The sequence below is a fragment of the Tachyglossus aculeatus genome, chromosome 4 (genome assembly GCF_015852505.1).
Source record: "Tachyglossus aculeatus isolate mTacAcu1 chromosome 4, mTacAcu1.pri, whole genome shotgun sequence".
NCBI classification, from domain to species: Eukaryota; Metazoa; Chordata; class Mammalia; order Monotremata; family Tachyglossidae; genus Tachyglossus; species Tachyglossus aculeatus.
In genome coordinates this window covers 91,371,853-91,389,688 of record NC_052069.1, presented here as the reverse complement: position 1 = coordinate 91,389,688, position 17,836 = coordinate 91,371,853, and positions in this window count along the sequence as shown.

Here is a 17,836-nt window from a genome sequence, read left to right as displayed (position 1 = left end):
GCTAAAACCTTTCCTTTCTTCTCCATCCAAACTGGTACCAGGTTGATCCAAGCATTCAACATTCAATCACTTTTGCATCCTCCTATCTTACCTTGCTGCTCTCCTACTACAACACAACATGTTCACTTCACTCCTCTAATGCTAACCGAACTCACTGTACCTCGATCTCACATATTTCACTGCCAACCCCTTGCCCACCTCCTGCTGCTGGCCTGGAACTTCCCCTTCACAATAGACAAGCCATCATTCTCCTTACCTAAATGAGTTATTAAAATCACATTTCCCCAAGAGGCCTTGCACAGCTAAACCCTCACTTCCTCTATTCTTTCTACCTTCTTTGCCACCCTTTCACCTGCGTTTTCACCCCACTTTTCATCTCACAACACTTATATGCTTACCCATAATTTACTTATTTGTATTAATGTTTGTCTCCCCCTTTAGACTGCAATTTCATTGTAGTCAGGGAATGCCTCTACCAAATCTGTTATATTGTGCTCTTCTAAGCCTTTAGTATAGTGCTCTGCACACAGTAAGTGCTCAATAAATATGACTGACATTGTCTGCTCTTCAAAAGCTTTAATAATAATAATAATGATGGCATTTATTAAGAACTTACTATGTGCAAGGCACAGTTCTAAGTGCTGGAAAAAAGTGCATTCCCTTTGCCAAGCTCATCCTCAATTCCTCTATCATTAAAGCCATATTTTGAGACTTTGATAGGTAGCCAGAAAACCTTCCAAGTCACAGTCTCTGGATGTGTCTACATGGGGCAAAGTTAATAAGAGGTTGAAACCTTTGAACATAATTTACCTGACATTTAAAAATGCCTGCAGCATCTGATTCAGCCATCTGGAAAGGAGGATTCAGTTCTCTTGTACAGATGCCTCTGGTTAAAATGTGCAACCAAAAACCACTCCATAGTGGATAACAATGATAATGGCATTTGTTAAGTGCTTACTATGTGCGAAGCACTGTTCTAAGTGCTGGGAGGATACAATCAATCAATCGTATTTATTGAGCGCTTACTGTGTGCAAAGCACAAGCTGATCAGGTTATCCCACGTGGGGCTCACAGTCTAAATCCCCATTTTACAGATGAGGGACCTGAGGCACAGAGAAGTTAAGTGGCTTGCCCAAAGTCACACAGCTCACAAGTGGCTGAGGCAGGATTCGAACCCATGACCTCTGACTCCCAAGCCCGTGTCAGGTAATGATCATTCTTTACCACACTGGTGCATTTTTCCCTTGTAGTCTCTGTCGTGGTTAGCAAAGAGGCCCCAGTATCTTCATCTTAGCTCATTTTGCCAGGTATCAGGTTGCTGAGTTGGCTATAGTTGTCTCAGTAGCTTTCAAGTAGATTCATTCAGTCATATTTATTGAGCACTTACTGTGTGCGGAGTGATATAGAATAGATTGATACTATCAGCTTTAAAGCATTCAATTATCTTGTCCCTTTGTACTTCACCATGATGCTCTCCCACTACAACCCAGCCTGTACACTTCACTCCTCTAACACCAACTCACCGTACCTCGATCTCTTTTATTTCTCCACCAACTTCTGGCACATGTCCTGTCTCTGGCCTGGAATGTTCTCCTCCTTTATATCCATCAGACAATTACTCTCCCCACCTTCAAAGCCTCACTGAAGGCACATTTCCTCCAAGAAGCCTCCCATGACTAAGTCCTCATTTCGTCTTTTACACTCCCTTCTGCATTGCCTTGATTTCTCCTTTTATTCACCCTTCCCCTAGCACACAACACTTAGGTACATATCCTTAATATATGAATTTGTATTAATGTCTATCTCCTCTAGACTGTGAGCTCGTTGTGGACAGGGAATTTGCCTACCAACTTTGTTGCATTTCACTCTCCCAAGCACTCAGTACAGTGCTATGAACAAAGTAAGTGTTCAATAAATATGATTAACTAACTGATTTATTAGTTGATATGGAAAGACTAACTAGCATCTTCTGGCAATGGAGAGCAGTGAGATCCAACTCAGTATACTAATAAAATCTATATAGAAAGCTTGGAAATCCCTGTCTGGGCTTGCATTAGTATGGGTGAAAAGGAAAACATGGCTCTAAACTATGTTTTCCTTTATATATTTCAGCCTAAACAGTAGTTACATTTATGTATTAGATTGGATCAATCTCTCCCCGCTTCAATGTATTCTTCACTCTGCTGCCCAGATTATGTTTGCACAGAAATGCTCTGGACATGTCACTCCCCTCCTCAAAAATCTCCAGTTGTTAACTATCAACCTTCACATGAAGCAAAATTTCTTCACTATCAGCTTCAAAGCTCTCCATGACCTTGCCCCCTCCTACCTCACTTCCCTTCTTTCCTGCAGCCCAGCCCACACACTCTACTCCTCTGCTGCTGACCTCCTCATGGCCTCGTTCACGTATGTCCCGCCGTCGACCCCTGGCTCACATCCTACCCACGGCCTGGAATGCCCTCCCTCTGCACATCCACCAAGCTAGCTCTCTTCCTCCCTTCAAAGCCCTACTGAGAGCTCACCTCCTCCAGGAGGCCTTCCCAGACTGAGACCCCCCTTTTTCTCTGCTCTTCCTCCCCTTCCCATTGCCCCACTCCCTCCCTCTGCCCTACCTACCCCCTTCCTCTCCCCACAGCACTTGTATACACATTTATTACATTGTGTAATAATTGTGTACATATTTATTACTCTATTTTATTAATGATGTTTATATAGCTATAATTCTATTTATCTATTCCAATATTTTGACACCTGTCTACTTGTTTTGTTTTGTTGTCTGTCTTCCCCTTCTAGGCTATGAGCCCATTGTTGGGTAGGCACTGTCCCTATATTTTCCTGATTTGTACTTTCCAAGCTCTTAGTACAGTGCTCTGCACACGGTAAGCGCTCAATAAATATGATTGAATGAATGAATATTAAGGGTTACCTTCAACGTTGGAATGGTCAAGTTTCCCAAACAAAGATTCTTTGGTTGAGATTAAAAAGAAAAGCTCTGCAACCAACATTTGAAAGGGCCTTAACATTAAGGACTTATTTCCAAAAATCTTATAGTGTGCATGAACTGTTTAGCTAAACAAGAAACTAAAGATGATGAATATAGCCTGGAGGAAAGAAAGGAACAAACTCTGAAATGTTTAGTGACAAGAGGGAGCAAATCTTCGTTTGAAGCAGGTGGCTAGTTTCCAGGCTCTGGAAATTAAAATTTCTTCAATGGTGAGTTCTGATCGACAGTAAGTGATTTGTAAGATGACAAATTACTAAATCAACCTCTGTTGCTGTAAATAAGTGGTATTTTAAAATTTGTATAGTACAAATGGATCAACCTCCAAATATTGCAAAGGTTTCACAATCAACATTTGAGACACGTAATAAGAAATTTTTTAACACAACAAAGTTGTGTTAAACAATCCAGTTCCTCAAAATTCAGTCTCAGTGGTATTTATTGAGCATGTACTGTGTACAAAGTGCTGTACTAAGCACTTGAGAAAATGTAGGAGTTGGTAGATAAGATCTGTGTCCACGAGGAGGAGTTTACAATCTATCAAGGGTAGGCAGACATTCAAATAGATTAGGAATAAGAGAAAGAGTATCTTATAAGAATATTTACATAACTGTTGTGGTGCTGGGGCATCAAGATGTTTAAGGAGTACACAGCCAAGTTTATGATCAACAAAAAGTGGGGAGCAGATAAGGGAAGTAAAGGGCTTTGTCTGGGAGGGCCTCTTGGAGGAGATGATTTAAGTGAGTTTTGAAGATGGGGAGCATGTAAATTAATTTTTAAAATTAGAGAAGCAGAGTGGCCTAGTGGATAGAGCATGGGCCTAGGAATCAAAAGGACCTGGGTTCTAATCCCAGCTCTATCATTTGTCTGCTGTGTGACCTTGGGCAAGTTACTTAACTTCTCTGTACTCCGATTACCTCATTTGTAAAATGGGGATTAAAACTATGAGCCATATGTGGGACAGGGACATCTGATTACCTTGTATCTACCTCAGCGCTTAGAACCATGCCTGGCACATAGTAAACATTTAATAAATACCACTGTTGTTGCTGACAACATACATGACTGCATATAAGGATATTTTTCTGAAACTTTTCTGAGTTGCATGGCATACTGCCTTCTTGACAACTGAATTTTTAAAAGATGGAACATGTTTACACTTCAATCAATTCTGTATTTTCATTCAGTATAATAATTTTGGTATTTGTTAAGCACTTACTATGTGCCAAGCACTGTTCTAAACACTGGTGGAGATACAAGGTCATGAGGTTGTCCCACGTGGGGCTCACAGTCTTCATCCCCATTTTACAGATGAGGGAACTGAAGCACAGAGAAGTGAAGTGACTTGCCCAAAGTCACACAGCTGACAAGTGGCAGAGCAGGGATTAGAAACCACGACCTCTGAGTCCCAAGCCCGGGATCTTTCCACTGAGACACGCTGCTTCTCTGGTCAATATCCCATAATACATGATTGCATGCCTAGCATTACAAGAACTATCAATCAATCATTTATTGATCAACTACTGTGTGCAAAGCACTATACAAAGAGAGTGAAACAGAGTAAAATAGAGTACCATGTCAGGCTTCAAGGTATAATTGTTTTGTCAAAGTCATGGCATTCCACAGGCTAGCTAAATTGGATGTTGGGCTGTACTGAGTAGGTTTCCTCCACATCTGAACAGCATCAGGATCGATAGTATTTGGTAGAGTACCCTATGAACTAGTGCTCGGAGAAACAGAGAGAATCAGTTAATGTTGCTTATTGAGTGCTTACTGTGTGAAGGGCACTGTACTAAGAGCTTGAGAAGGCACAATACAATAGAGCTGGAAGACATGATACCTGCCCAGAAGGAGCTTACTGTCTACTGGGGAGAGAAAGACATTAAAATAATTTGCGAATAGGGGAAATGGCAGAGTGTAAGGATACACATATATATATAAGTGCCATGGGGCTGAGGGTAGTGTGAATATCAAGTGTTTAAGGGGTGCAAATCTGAGTGTACAAGTGGAGGGGAGGGAGGGAAAATGAGGGTTTAGTCAGGGAAGGCCTTTGGAGGCAATGTGATTTTTAGGAGGGCTTTTGAGGTGGGGAGAATCGTGGTCTGTCAGCTTTGAAGTAGGGGGAACTTCCAGGCCAGAAGGAGGATGTGGCAAAATGTAAGCAATGGGCTTAACGAGATTGAGGTACAGGCAATAGGTTGGCATTAGAATGGCAAAATGTGGGGGTTGCATTATATTAGAGAAGCAGTGTGGCTCAGTGGAAAGAGCACGGGCTTGGGAGTTAGAGGTCATGGGTTCTAATCCCCGCTCTGCCACATGTCTGCTGTGTGACCTTGGGTAAATTACTTAAATTCTCTGAGCCTCAGTTACATCATCTGTAACGGGATTAAAACTCTGAGTCCCATGTGGGACAACCTGATCACCTTGTATCCCCCCAGTGCTTAGAACAGTGCTTTGCACATAATAAGCACTTACCAAAGGCCATCATTATCATTATTATTATTAGGAGATCAGCATGGTAAAGTAGGAGGGAGGGAGCTGATTAAATGATTTAAAATCAATTGAAAGCAGTTTTTTTATGTGGAGGTGGTTGGACAATCACTGCAAGTTCCTGACAAATGGGAATATGTGGACTGAATGATTTGTCAGAAAAATGATCTGGACAGAAGAGTATAGTATGGTTTGGAGAGGGGAAAGACAGGATGCATGGGGATCAGTGAGGAGGCTGATGTAATAGTCCAGGAGGGAAATTATAATTGCCTAGAACAGCATGGTAAAAATTTGGATGGAGAGGAAAGGGTGGATTATAGAAATGTTGAGCAGGTAGAACCAACAGGATTTCCTGACAGATTGAATGTGTAGGTTGAACGAAAGGGATAACCTAAGAGCAATGCCAAGGTTATGGGCTTGTGAGCCAGAGAGAATGGTGGTGTTTTTCTTCAGTGATAGAAAAGTCAAGGGGGAAGACAGGGTTTTTGTGGGAAGATGAGGCATTTTACTTTAGACATGAAGTGTGAGGTGGTGAAGTGTTGGGGGGACAGCCAAGTAGAGATTTTCTGAAGGCCAGAGAAAATGTGAGATTTGAGAGAAGTAGAGAGACAAGGGCCAGAGAGTTAGACTTGGAAGTCATACACATAGTTGGAGACATGGGTGTGAATGAGTTCTCCAAGGTGTCGATAGAGTATGGAAGACAACCAGAACTGATCCTTGAGAGACCCCCACAGTTAGAGGGTTAGAAGAAATAAGTAAAAAAATGACATATCTTCCCCTGAGGAGCTTATCATATGATAAATGTATCCTTGTCGTAGGTATAATGTTAAACCTGTAGAGCAACACCCTCTTCTGAGTTTAGAACCAAACATACAACCAGTCAAAGATGGACATGGCTAGCGCTGGGTCTTGTAAAATAATTCCCACACTGCCTCCCTAATCCCAGGATTTATTTAGAAGGATAGGATCCAATTTGTCTGTGATGTTCTCAATGATTTCACTTCAATTTTTGATGCCAATTTTCCACATTTGCTGATTCTTGATCATTCAGGATGCAGTCTTTAGGAACCAAATTGTTCTGGCAAATCTCCACAGCCTGTTTTTGAACACCTTAAATCACTCTCCAGAATGGGGTTTCAGTATACAGATATCTCCCCCATAGTCCAATGACAGTGAATTTAGTTTGGAGAAAGCGGTATCTTTGTTAACTTCAAACTAACTTAACTAACTTCGGAGTCAACATGTCTAAAACAGAACTCCTGACTTTGCCATCACTGTAGATGACACCACCATCCTTTCTGACTCACAAGCCCGTGTTATCCTTAACTCCTCTGTTATTCACCCCACATATTCAATCCATCACTAAATCCTGTCAGTTGAGCCTTCACAACATCACTAAAATCTGCCCTTTCCTCTCCATCCAAATTACTCCTAAGCTAATACAATCACTCATCCTATCCCACCTGATTACTGCATCAGCCTCCTTGCTGAACTCCCAGCCTCCTGTCTCACCCCACTCCAGTCCATACATCACTGTGTTGCCTGGATCATTTTTCTACAATAACGTTCAGGCACGTTTCCCCACTCCTCAGGAATCTTCAATGGTTTCCCATCCACCTCTGCATTACACAGAAACTTCTTACCATGGGCTTTAAAGCACTCAATCTCCTTGCCTACTCCTACCTCACCTTGCTACTCTCCTACTACAACCCAGCCTTCACACTTCGATCCTCTAATTCTAACCTTCTCACTGCACCTCAGTCTCATCTATCTTGCTGTCAACCCCTTGCCCATGTATTGTCTCTGTCTGGGAACACCCTCCCTCCTCATATCTGAGAGAAAATCACCCTCCCTGCTTCAAACCTTTATTGAAAGCACATCTCCTCCACGAGTCCTTCCCTAAGTCTTCTGTTCTCTTTCTTTCAATCCCTTCTGTGGCACCTTTACATGCTCCCTTTATTCATCCCCACTCAAAGCCCCGCTGCAGCTATGTACGTGTCTGTAATTTTATGGATTTATATTAATTTCTGTTTTCCCCTCAAGACTATAAGATCATTAAAGTATGCAGAGACTGTGTCTGTTATACTGTACTCGCCCAAGCATTTAATGCAGTGCTCTGCAAATAGTGAGTGCTCAATAAATAAATACAATTGACTGACTGATTTTCACTGTAGTCGTAAGCATTGGAGAGATAAAATATTATACCATTCCAAAGGCAATCTATTTCTATTTCTTAGAGAAGCCACATAGCCTAGAGGAAAGAGCACAGCCCTGAGAGTTAAAGGACCTGGGTTCTAATCTCAGCTCTGCCACTTGTCTGCTATATGATCTTGGACAAATTATTTAACTTCTCTTTGCCTCAGTTACTGCATCTATAAAACGGTGATTAAGACTATGAATCCCACATGGATCATGGACTGTGTCCAACCTGATTAGCATGTATCTACCCCGCATTTACTACAGTGCCTGGCACCTAGTAAGTGCTTAAGAAATACCATAAAAAAATGACTTCAAGTAAATCTTAATGGGAAGTAACCATATCATGCATATTGAGAAAATGATAGAAAAAAAGGTAGAATGTTTTTTCCATGAGTTGTACATGCATATTAAGAACTCTCTGGGAGGGGGAAGTTTGTACCAAATTCTTATCCATATGTCAGAAGACACACAAATTTCTCACCCACCAAGGAATTAATCACTTTGCATTAAACACATTTGATTCATTTAAATATTTGAAGTGTCAAATTTTAAATTAAAATGTAAGCTTTTTACACAAACATATACATACATAGACTTGCTTTACATTCTGCTTAAGTCTTTGGGAAATAATAAAGCCCAGGAGTATAGCTTGGATTGGAGATAAACTTCATAGACATGTTTTTTACTACATTAAAGAATGATGGAAGTAAGAGTTTTCAGAAATGTAACATAAAAATTTTCTATTATGATAAGAAATCCATAATCCTAGTTCAATTCATGTATGCATGGAGTTAAGTCAATCATCAATCAATGGCATTTCTTGAGCACTTTGGGCAGAGCACTGAACTAAGCACTTGAGAGAGTACAGTATAATAGAGTTGGTGGATATGTTGCTGTCCCTCAAGTAGTTTACAGACTAAAGGGGGAAACAGATTTTTAAAGATCCTTTTTGGGTGTAAAATACCTTCTTTCATCCAAATATGCTTTGGGAAAACTTGCCATTCGGCATTGAACTGTCAGCTGGATTTGCCTTGCAGAGACAGGGATAACAATTTGGAGTTATGTTTTGGAATCCTACCGCAGAGAACTTGTTAGACTGAATTTTGAGCTCCCAGCTCTTGTTTTTCCACCCTCCTGCCATAATGGGGATGGGGTACGGGGGGAAGGGGAGGGGCTTACTACAGTCCTTCCAAGGGGAAGGATGAAAGGAAGCTCATAACAAGTAGCATCCTTGGGTAGCTGCCATCAGTTGAAGAGACACACCAGCTAATCAAGAGACAAGCATGCAACTCCAGAGTAAAACTACTGTCTGCACAGGTCAGTGTAACCCTTTGGAGTCACACTGTGTTGGACCGAGTTGAAAAGTTCAACTATCATATCCTGCTCATCTCCTGGGTAATAGGAAGTATAATGTTGTAGTAATAGTACTTATTAAGCACTCACTATGTGGAGAGCACTGTAGTAAGCATTAGGAAAGAATACAGAGTTGGGAATTAAACATGGTCCCTGGTTCTAAAGGAGCTTAAGATCTAACAATAATGTCTCCTTTCTTTATCATTAGATCCATCTTGAAAGAGCAGCTCTTAGACATTGTGCTTTTAACATTCTGAACTACTTGTGGAGATTTTCTTTGATTGCTAAAATCCAAAATGTAATTGTCGCTTGCATATTATTAAAGTACCTAGTAAGTACCAAATTCAATATGAGCACCCTTTTGCTCTGGCCTCCCATGCCTTGAACAAAGAGCTACTTTTAAAAACAGAGGATATGATAAATGCATTCTAGCCTTTATTTTCACATGAGCCTTTTGGCAAAGTGCTTCTAATAAAGCATTCCACTGGTCCCACACTACACATGCCTATACACACTTAATTCCTATATCAAGAGCATTTCTCCCATGTATAATGAGATGAATCTTTCTGGATTTCTGCACAATCAGAGCATAATTAAGTATATGAGGAATGCAGGAAAATGCATGAGATGCATGTTTAATTAAAAGCAAAAATGACATTTAAATATCAATTTGTGTGGCATTCAATAAAGACTGAAGATTTGGAAATATCTTTCTCAGATAGCTAGGCATACCATACCTACCTATAAATATGTAGATGCATAATATATCCATATATGTTTTACGCTAAATTCACATTTCTATTCAATCCCCCGCAGTTGCTGCCATATAAACACCGGTATATTTCAGAAATCCCCATGAAAATTAAAACACTTGCATAAATCCATGAAGGGAAAAAACAAACCTGTCAGAGCAGAACAGATTGAGTCAATGTATAGCTTGCATATGGAAACAATGACATGATTGTTTACTCACTGGTTTAATGATATTCACTTTCTCTAATGGCAACGTGGAAAATGTGCCTGCCAGATGCTTAGCCCACAGTGCAGAAGCAAAGAATACTGGAAGGTCTATAGCGAGGAATTTATTCTGACACCAAAATGTAGTGTAAACTCTTCAGTTTATTCATACTATTTTGTTTTTGTTTTTTTATACTTTGATGTTTGCAGTTTAAATTTCCATACTTTCATAACAGTTCTGCAATGAATTTACATATTTCCTGGAATCTGCAGATATAAAAGCGGTAAAACACTCTAGGCATTATTAGACAGTAGATTATAACCCATTACTATTGTTTCAATTAGCAATGTAAAAGTGACCTACAGTGTTCAGATGACCCACTAATGGATTTAAATGCTTTCAAATATTAATGCAGGTTTGCTAAAGATGAATCCCAAACCCATTATTCCTGGAACAACTATGATCTGAAAAGCTGGCAGTGATTGTGCATTATGTGGAAAGGCTCATGGTTAATTAAATGAATACCTTGCATTGCACTATTCACTTTAGTGCTACAAAATTATTTCTCATTGATTTTTACATTCGAAGTCCATGATTCAATTTACTTCTGCAATTCGTGTTGTTGTGTCAATAAAAGAGAGCTGCCTGAAGATGGAAGCATTAGAGATTGATAAATGCATTAAGATCCAATGATTTGTTTCCCCTATTTGTTTCCCCTTTTTGAAACATCATTTGTAGGTAGCACTTTGTTATGTATTATTAATACAATTTTTGTTTGCTTCCATCTGGTCTCTCCTGTCTCTTTCTGTTCAGGAACTGGAATGCTAGTGCTTGCTTCAGGGTGAGTAGCTACTTTTTTCAGTAACAAGTTCTCTCACTACCAAGAACAAAAGCACCATCATCACAAATCTGTTATTTCATGGTAAATGAACTAGAAGGCCAGATTCATCAACGAAGGGAGAAATGGGAGTGATAGTATAAGTGTACGGGTATTTTAATTTCAAAAGATAAATGGAATTCCTGAAAAGTTTAAGAAATAATGAATAGCTCTAATGTTAATTTTTCAATTATATTATTTAAAAACAAAATTCTATTGGGGAATCTGCCTGACTTCCAGAGCCACTTGTTTGCTTCTCACTATTAATTGCTTGTGCTAGGTCGGCTGAGATGCGGACCGCTTAAATAAGATCCTCAGGGATTTTTCTACACTCCAAAACTCCAGATCTACATTTCTTCTAAAAAAGCTCCTCCTTCAGAAACAAAAGGAGCTGAAATCCCAGCCCGTACACTCTCCCACAAAACAGGCATGATAGAGCTGCTTTTCAACAATCTAAATTTTAATTTTCCACCCAGGTTTTGGAACAGTGCCAACTCCAGGTAACAGCACCAGCTGAAACTACTACAGCTGTTTCAACTAAACATGTTATTTCCACACTAGAGGTAAAGTTACGCATATGCCATACCCACATCTAAAATGGAAAGAACAGGCGGTAAAAAGCAAATGAGTTGAAGCAATTATAGAGAGATGGATGAACTTTCCCAGACCTTGAAAATTATTCCCACAAGCCACTGTCTCTTTGTAATGTCCTTAAGGACAGTCCGTTCTCCACTTTGCTGCCAAGATCATTTTTCTACAAAAATGATTAGTCCATGTTTCTCCACAGCTCAAGAACTTCCAGTGGTTTCCCAGTCACTTCCATATTAAAGAGAAAGTCCTTATCATTGTCTTTAAAGCTCTCAATTACCTGGCCCCCAACTACCTTTCCCCACTGCCTTTCACCTACAACCCAGCCAACACACTTCACTCCTCTAATTCATTCATTCAACCATATTTATTGAGCACTTACTGTGTGCAGAGCACTGTACTGAGCTCTTGGTAAGTACAAGTTGGCAACATATAGAGACAGTCCCTACCCAACACGGACTCACAGTCTAGAAGATGCCAACCTACTCACTGTATCTTGATCTTGTTTATCTCACTGCCAACTCCTCACCCTCCCTCTATCCTGGAATGCCCTCCCTCTTCATATCTGACAGAGGATCACTCTCCCCACCTTCAAAGCCTTATTGAAGGAGCAGCTCCTCTAAGAGGCCTTCCTTGACTAAATCCTCATTTCCTCTTCTCTGAACTCTTTCTGTGACACTCTTCCACTGGAATTTGTATCCTACATTCATCTGTCCCTCAGCCCCACAGCACTTATGTACATATCCGTAATGCATTTATTTATTTTAGCCTTTCTCCCCCTCTGGACTGTAAGCTGGTTCTGGGAAGGGAACATGTCTACTGTTATACTGTACTCTCTCACGCACATAGTACAGTGCTCTGCACAGAGTAAATGCTAAATACTACTGAGCAAGATTGAGTGACATGGATACCTCAAATACAAATTCAGCTCTTTGAAGATCTAAAATAGGAAAATCCACAAATAGGAACTTTGATATAGAATCATGAATTTTATATTAAATAAGTTTGGAGGAAGAGAAATGTAGAAATAGCTCTCACGGCTTTGATAGAACACATCATTTCAATTGCACTTGCCACATTCCTGTAAAGCAAGTAGGTAAACATTTCTGATACTCCCATGTTTTAGTTGGAGTTACTCACAGAAATATAAAGAGGTTCATCACCTTGTCCAAAATTCGAGAACTAAATGTTTCCAACTCTTCAGATGTTTAAAACTAAAAGTATTTTTTCCTCCATCTTTTATGGTCATGCACATAGTGCTAAAGAGTGTTAGAGATAGGTAGGCTGGCAACCGGGCTCATTTGACAGCTAATGAGAAGGCTTTGGTTTTGAAAGCTCTTCTCAAGATAGCATTCATTCATTCAATCATATTTATTGAGCCCTGTGTGCAGAGCACTGTACTAAGCACTTGGGAAGTACAAGTTGGCAACATATAGAGACGGTCCCTACCCAACAGCAGGCTCACAGTCTAGAAGGGGGAGACAGACAACAAAATAGCAATATTTTGACATGAAGTGGAACTAGTCTACATGTTCAAACAATAATAATTAGAGTATTAGTTAAATGATTACTATGTGTCAAGCACTGTGCTATGCCCTAGGATTGATATGATCAATCAAACAATTGTATTTATTGAGCACTCACTGTGTGCAGAGCATTGTACTAAGCATTTGGGAGAGTACATTATAACAATATTTAGCATTTAGAGTTGGTAAACATATCCCCTGTCCACAGGGAGCTTGCGGTTTACAGGGGGAGTCAGGCATTAATATAAACGAATGAATTATACATATGTACATAAGTGGGGGAAGAGAGAAGGGTGAATAAAGGGATCAAATCAGGGTGATGCAGAAGGGAGTGGGAAAAGAGGAAATGAAGGTTTAGTCAGGGATGGTCTTGGAAAAAAAAGTGTCTTCAATAAGGCTTTGAAAGAGGGGAGAGTAATTAATTGTCTGTCAGATACGAAGATGAAGGGTGTTTCAGGCCAAAGGAAGGATGTGGGTGAGAAGTCGGCAGCAAGATGATCAAGATCGAGTTATAGTGAGTACGTTGGCATCAGAGGAGCCAAGTATACAGACAGGGTTGTAGTAGGAGAGCAGCGAGGTGAGGATGGAGGATAAAAGATGATTAAATACTTCAAAGCCAATAGTAAGGAGTTTCTGTTTGATGCAGAGGTGGATGGGCAACCACTGAAGGTTCTTGAGGAGTGGGGAAACATGGACTGACCATTTTTGGAAAGTGTGGACTGGAGTGGAGACAAAGAGGAGGCAGGGAGGTCAGCAAGGAGGCTGATACGGTAATTAAGGCAGGATAGGTTAAGTGCTTAGATCAACGTGGTAGCAGTTTGGATGGAGAGGGAAGAGTGGATTTTAGTGATGTCATGAATGTTGAAATGACAGTATTTATTGATTGAATATGGAGTTGAATGAGAGAGATGAGTCAAGGATAATGCCAATTTACAGGCTTATTCATTCATTCAATCGTATTTATTGAGCTCTTACTGTGTATAGTGCACTGTACTAAGTGCTTGGAAAGTACAGTCTGGCAACATATAGAAACAGTCCCTACCCAACAATGGGCTAACAGTCTAGAAGGGGGAGACAGACAGCAAAACAGAACAAGTAGACAGTTGTCAATACCATCAAAATAAATAGAATTATAGGTGTTGCTAACTACAGTGATGGGGAAAATCAGGAGGAGGACATGGTTTGGGCAGATTGTTAAGGAGTTCAGTTTTGAACATGTTAAGTGTGAGGGGTTGGTGGGAGATCCAAGTGGAGATGTCTTGAAGAATAGAAGAAATAGAAGATTATAGAGAGGGAGACCGATCAGAGCTAGAGATGTAGATTTGGGAATCATCCACATAGAGATGGTTGTTGAAGCCATGGGAGCAATTGAATTCTCCAAGGGAGTGGATTTAGATGGAGAATAGAAAGAGACCCAAAATTGAACTCTGAAGGACCCCCACAATTAGGGGGTTGGAGGCAGAGGAGGATCCTGAGAAAGATACAGGATGATAGAATCAGATATAGTTCTTGTCCTATGTGGATCTCACAATCTAAGTAGGAGGGAGAAGAGGTATTGAAACCCTATTTTACAGATGAGGAAACTGAGACCCAAGTTCTGAAAATTGCCAAAGATTATATAGAAAACAAGTGAAAGAGCTGAAATTTTAAAGACAGGACTACCAGAACCGTGTTTTTTTGGCTAGATCATCATGGCCTTTCTTAAATTGCAACCTCCTCAAAGGCCAAGATTGTGTCTCTCACTTCAAATCTGTTGTATTGTAGTCTTCCAAGCACATAGTAAAGTGCTCAGCACACAGAAAGTGCTCAATACATACCACTGATGGATTGATTTCTACAGTGCTATGCACACAGAAGTTGCTCAGGAAATGCTATTGACATATTTAATAATGATCTTCAATTTTATGCCATTATTTTTGCCTGCCAGAAATGTTCAAGTATTGCCCATGCAGAGGCAGAGGCAGAGGTAGTGATGGGGTCTGTGATAGCAAATAATTGGCCCTGCAAATCCACTTCAATATTCCATATGGGGCATTCAAAAAAAATTGAAAGTCAATTATCACTAATGGATAGTCTCCTTCACATTTCGTGTCACAGTCAAGAAGCACAGCCATAAGAGGATATAGTGATAGTTCTAAAATTCTACAAAATCCACTCTAGATTGCTAATTAGCCTGAAGAAGACAGGTTGTATATTGGCTTGCATCTGGGAACCCTGCCCTTAATGAAGGACCTCAACATGAGGAGAATAGACAACTTACTGTCACATAAACTGAAAATCAATTAGTCAATCATTCATATTTATTGAGCACTTATTGTGTACAGAGCAGTGTACTAGGCACTTGGGTAGAGTTGGTAGAGAGGTTCCCTGTGCACAGGGAGCTTACAATCTAGAGGGGGACACGAGAAAGAAGGACAGAGATATACAACAAAGGTGCAAAACTCAAATGATGTGATGTTGCTGTTGGCAGCTGGGAGACCAGGAGCTAAAGACAGGTAAGTCAACAACAATAATAATAATAATAATGATGGCATTTATTAAGTGCTTACTATGTGCAAAGCACTGTTTTAAGCACTGGGGGGATACAAGGTCATTAGGTTGTCCCACGTGGGGCTCATAGTCTTCATCTCCATTTTACAGATGAGGTAACTGAGGCCCAGAGAAGTTAAGTGACTTGCCCAAAGTCACACAGCGGACAGTTGGCAGAGTCGGGATTTGAACCCATGACCTCTGACTCCAAACCCAGGCTCTTTCCACTGAAGCATGCAGTAATTAAAAATGGGTGACTGTTTTACAGAAGACCTTAAAGACAACTCCAAGTGACAGAAATGAAATAACACCAGACTGTGCAGTTAGCAAGTGCTAACAGAGAGAAGCACAGAGAAACAGCATGGCTCAGTGGAAAGAGCATGGGTTTTGGAGTCAGAGGTCATGGGTTCTAATCCTGGCTCCACCACTTGTCAGCTGTGTGACTTTGGGCAACTCACTTGACTTCTCTGGGCCTCAGTTACCTCTCTGTAAAATGGGGATTAAGACTGTGAGCCCACCGTGGGACAACCTGATCACCTTGTAACCTTCCCAGCACTTAGAACAGTGCTTTGCACATAGTAAGTGCTTAATAAACGACATTATTATTATTATTATCATCATTATTATTATTGTACAACAAGAGACAATTGGGACATGACTAGAGGATGGAAGAGTTCATGGTGACATGGCTGGAGTCTTTCAGCCGTACTCAGACCAAATGAGAACATCTCATCACCAGTAACCTCATATTTCATTCATTCGTTCATTCAATCATATTTATTGAGTGCTTACTATATGCAGAGCACTGTACTAAGTGCTTGGGAGAATACAATATAACAGAGTTGGGAGACACACTTCCTCCCCACAGTGAGCTTATCTGCAAACCGCTTCAGACAGTTAAAATCAGTACTAAGATACAATATTTGCAACATTTAAATGAAACAAAATTAATAGTCATACCAACTTTGAGAGCATTCCTTTTCAAGAGAATGTAAGGGATAGCAGTCTGATAATAATAATCAATCAGATTTTTTGAGTGCTTACTTTGTGCAAAATATATTTGTTAAGTGTTTACTTTGTACTAAGTGCTTAGTACAGTGCTCTGCACACAGTAAGAACTCAATAAATACAGATTGAATGAATGAAAGTGTTGGGGTAGATACAAGGTAATCAGGTCAGACAGGGTACGGGTTTTACCCAAGTCTCACAGTTTAAGTGGTTGGGAGGAGAGATGTTTAATCCATATTTTACTGATGTGGAAATTGATGAACAGAGAAGTTGTTGCTTGCCTAAGGTCATATAGCTTGGCTCAATGGAAAGAGCCTGGGCTCTGGAGTCAGAGGTCAGGGGTTCAAATCCCGGCTCCGCCAATTATCAGCTGTGTGACTTTGGGGAAGTCACTTCACTTCTCTGGGCCTCAGTTCCCTCATCTGTAAAATTGGGATTAAGACTGTGAGCCCCACGTGGGACAACCTGATCACCTTGTATCCCCCCAGTGCTTAGAACAGTGCTTTGGACATAGTAAGCGCTTAACAAATACCATTATTATTATTATATGAAAGGCAAGTGGTGGAACCAGGATTAGGAGCCAGGTCCTTTGACCCCCAAGTCTGGTCTATTTCCATATGTCACTTTGGGTCTGTCTCCCCCCTTCTAGACTATGAGCCCGTTGTTGGGTAGGGATTGTCTCTATTTGTTGCTGAATTGTACTTTCCAAATGCTTAGTACAGTGCCCTCCACACAGTAAGCACTCAATAAATACGATTGAATGAATGAATGCTCCTCAATACAAGATTGAGAATAGCTTTGAGATTCTGCTTCTCAGAATAGAAATTATCAATTTTTAATGGATTCCCATTTCCCAACCTCCCTGAATAGAGATTGTGAGCTGCACGTGGTGCAGGGACTGTGTTTAACCTGGTTATCTCGTAATCACCACAATATTTACCAATGTGCTTGGTCCCCAGCAGGCACTTAATAAATTCCATAATATTAATTGGGATGCTAAATAAGGTAAGTAAATCCAAGAGAAAAAGAGTCTAATGGATGATCCAGGAGAGAAGGGGAACGAGCAGTAGGGAACCATGTAAATAGGGTGACACTTTAAAAATATTTTCACCTAGTTCTATGAGAAGAGTGGGTTTTTGGTCTTTCCACACCCAAGGATCTTCTCAAACAAATCAACTTTCACATGGTTCTCTGAAAGCTCGGCCCTAAGGCACTGCCTAGGCCACTTCTGCCTAAGGCCACCTACAATTTTATCTTTTGTATAAATCAGTTTATTATTTCAAAATTCAGGGAATCAACATCTTCCA